This window comes from Elephantulus edwardii, unplaced genomic scaffold, assembly GCF_000299155.1.
Source record: "Elephantulus edwardii isolate Elephantulus edwardi_28Jun2011 unplaced genomic scaffold, EleEdw1.0 scaffold00052, whole genome shotgun sequence".
Taxonomy (NCBI): domain Eukaryota; kingdom Metazoa; phylum Chordata; class Mammalia; order Macroscelidea; family Macroscelididae; genus Elephantulus; species Elephantulus edwardii.
Genome location: NW_006399802.1, coordinates 583,833 through 588,075, shown reverse-complemented (window position 1 = coordinate 588,075; position 4,243 = coordinate 583,833).

Sequence of the window (4,243 nt, the reverse complement as noted above, 5' to 3'; positions counted from 1 at the left end):
TTTATCTTGTTGTGGTGCTCAAGTATTTCATAAATTCTGGATATAAGTCCCTTATCTGATATGATATTACCGAATACTTTTTCCCAGTCAGTGGCAGCCAACTTTCTTTTGCCCAGCTCATCTCAGCAGGGCCCTCCTGGTGCCTGTTCAGAAATGTAGAGATCCAGAAGCTCAGATCCACAGATATCAAACCCTAAAACTTTATATAATCCCACAATTTGAACTTTAAATTGGGCAGGGACCTTGAGGTCCCTGAGAGCAGTGAAAAGTGTGTATGGCAGGGCCATGAAGATGGTCCCTGGGGGCCTCACTGCCCCAGCTTAGCCCAGCCCAGTGTGCCGGGTGATGAGCTCAGCACTTCTTTCTTCTCTCTGAATCCTCCTGGTCAGCTCACCTGGCAGGTTTACTGGCTTACATGGGTACGTTCATCTACCAAATGGATTATTCCCATGAAATATTTTTTTTAAATTTAAAAGCATGAGTATTTGTTTGGGAGAAGAAACTATATGAACAATGTTGTTGTTGTTGTAGATTGTCATCAAGTCGAGCATGATTCATAGTGCCCCTATGGACAAAAGACCCGACGGCTTTCTCTAACTACCATCTTTTCTCAAAGTTTATAGAGTTTCCAGAGGCATATTGTTTAGCAAGTGGATGCCACTTACTGAATATTTACCATGTGCCAAGCTCACAGAACCCTCAAACCCACCCCACAAAGAAGTACTAGTATCATCTCCACATTAGAGGTAAGAAATGTGAGACTCACAAAAATTGCTAACAAGTAGTGGTAAAGCTGAGATTTGGATTCTGGACTCTTGGACTCCAAAGCTCATATTCAACTATTTGACTTCACATGCAAGAATTGGGGAAGCAGAAATCCCAGAGTACGGTATTTCAGAGAAATTTTAACAGAAGCTTTCTTCTTGTTACGCTACTCTTTCTTTTAAAATGATCTGTGAAACAATAAACATTGTATGACATGGATGAGTCTAGAGGATATTACACTGGGTGAAAAAAGTCAGTCACAGAGGGACAAATACTGTATAAAACTAGTGTTATAAAAGACTAGAGAAAGATTTCATACAGAGAGAATCAATCTAATATGGTTATTAGGGAGGGACGGGTAAGAAGTAGAAAATTCATTTATAAACAGCATTTTGGGGAATCAGAGAAGGGAAGGACAATATGGACAACATTGTTGGTATTATAATTAGTGTTGTGGAATAGAATGTGCATGAATGATGGATTGGAAAAAAATATGCTCTGTAAACTTTCCCTCAAATCACATACAAAACCTAAGGGGGAAATTGACAATTACATAAAAAAAAAGTGGAAGCATAAAATAAGTATTAAATGGCTGAAACTAGATTGATCAGCCAGGGAAAATGCAATTAATCATGAAAGGATACTCGAGGTTGAAAGTTACTAGAAAGATGTGAGGAAATGTTTCTGAGGTGAGTGTCCCATTGCTTCTGTTGGTTACTGCTATTAAGTCAGCCTCTCACTCATCGTGATCACCTGCATTATCTTATGCCAACTCCATGGTCATTTACAGAGCAGACCACTGTTATCTACAGGGCTTATATTATCTGATGATAGCAAGTAAAAATCCAGGCCTTTCTTCCTAGTTTGGTTCAGTCCAAAAGGTCTTCTGAACCCTGCTCATCATAGCAAGACGCATGTCCACACTGAGAGTCAAGCAATAGCCACATGTGGGGTGTTTTGGTCAGTAATAAAACCCAGAGGTTATAAAAGACAAATCCCACCACTGAAATACCAATACATGCAAGATTACCACAGTCCACCTGCTGGAGTATCCTCATCCCATAATATAAGAACATGGACCTAGGTCATACAGCAGGATAAGATAAAAGGCAAATATCAAACCAAATTCCCTCACTCCAAGTATAGGCACATTCCATGGTGTCACCTTCCCTTTAAGAGGTTTGAAACCAGAGAATGAAATTGTTTTCAGAGATTGTCAATGTCCTCTCATTCCACAATTCTAATATTCTAGAACATGACAGACACGTGATGCTGGCAGATAGACATTCAAGTAGCATTCTGAGCATATTTTCAAATTCCATTATATCCAGAGAGGGCAGAGTGCTGCCCAGAAATACTACCTCCATGTGGATTACACAAGACAGATATTACATGTATTACTTCTGAGTCAGGGCTTTTAATTAATGGTATTCAATGTTCCAATGTGTCAATTTTTATAACTGGTGACATTTCACGTAGTGGAACCTCAATTATCCAGGGGCCATGAAAAAGATGCGTAGAGCTGAAACTCATAAAACTCAAACTGAAGATGCAGCATGCCATTGAAGACTCCAAGGTTATGGGACTCTGTGTTGCTGTTACAGAGTCTCACCCACCTGGACTTACCTCAAGAGAACAGCAGGTTCTCCCTGATGTCCCAGCCTGTACACATTTTGGCAAAGTCAAATATATTGGTAGCCTATTGTTGTTATGTACCATTGAGCTGACTGACTCATAGCAACCATGTATAGAAAAGCTCTGAACCCTGGCCTATCCTAAGCCAACCTCATTGTCTCCAACACAGCTGAACCCATTACCCCAGTTACTAAGTCAATTCACCTCATCTAAGGTCTTACTCTCCTGGATTTCCCTCCGACCTTCCAAGCATGATGTCCTTCTCCAAGGACTGGCCCCTCCTGGCAATATGCCCAAAGTATCTGAGATAGAGTTTCAAAATCCTTGCCTCCAAGGAGCAACTTGGTTTCATCCTCTCCAGGACAGACCTGTGTGTTCTCTTAGCAGTCCATGGTATGTTAAATATTCTTCTCTATCACCACACCTCAAAGTCATCAATTCTTCTGTTATCCTTAGGTCATTGTCCAGCTCTTAGGTGTATAGCAAGTGATTGGGAAGACCATGACTTGAATCAGGCACATTTAGTCTCTAGACTGATATCATTACTCCTTACCACTCTGGAGAGGTCCTCAACAGCAGATTTCCCCAATGCAACTCATCTGTTGATTTCCTGACTGCTCGTGCCAAGGATGTTGATTGTGAATCTGAGCAAGATGAAATTGTTAACAACCTCAATCTTTTTTTCCATCTGTCACAATATTGCCTATTGGCCTAACAGTGAGGATTTATGTTTTCTTGATGTTGAGATGCAATCCATATTGAATGCTGTAGTTCTTGATCTGCAGTAAATGCTTCAAGTCTTCCTCAGTTTCTGCAAGCAATCCCATTTCTCCAGTCACTGAGTCAATCCTGGATCTTCCTCTCCTGTGCAGTCCCTCTCTAACGGCCGGTCCCTCCTGGCCATGTGCTCAAAGTACGTGAGATGAGGCCTCAAAATCCATGTCTCCAGGGAGCAAACTGGTTTCACCCTTTACAGGATAGATCTGTTTATACTCCTGGCACTCCATGGTATGTTCAACACTTCTCTCCAGCACCACAACTCAAAGACTTCAATCCTTCTTCTATAATCTTCCATTATTATTCAGCTCTCCAATGTGTAGCAAGTAATGGGGAAGATCATGGCCTGGATCAGGTGCACCTTAGTCTCCAGACTGACATTGTTGCTCTTTGGTACTCTAGAGGGGTCAAAGACAGCAGACTTTCAAAGTGCAATTCATCTTTTGATTTCCTGACTGCTAGTGCCAAGAGTATTGATTGTAGAACTAAGCAAGCTGAAGTCATCAACAACCTCAATTTCTTCTCCATCCATCATGAAGCTGATTGGCCCAGTGGTGAGACTCTGTTTTCTTGACATTGAGCTGCAATCTATATTGCAAACTATAGTCCTTGACCCTCTGCAGCAAACGCTTCATGTTCTCTTCAGTTTGAGCAAGCAACGTTGTGCCATCTGCATAACACAGGTTGTTGATGAGCCTTTATTTTATTTTCTTTAGCTTCAGTTTGAACTTGCAAATAAGAAGTTGATGGTCTGTTCCACAATCAGCACCTGGCCTAGTTTTCACACCTGATATTGAGCTTCTCCAACAATTTTTCCCCACAGATGTCGTCAATCTGATTACTGTGTAGACCACCAGGTGAAGTCCATGTGTATAGCCACCATTTAAGATAGTAGTAGTAGTAGTAGTAGTAGTAGTAGTAGTAGTAGTAGTAGTAGTAGTAGTAGTAGTTGCTGCTGCTGTTGTTATGTGCTGTCGAGTCATTTGCGACTCATGGCAACCCTATGCACAACAGCCCTAAACCCTGCTCTATCCTGCGCCAACCGCACCGCCTCTGACACACCCAT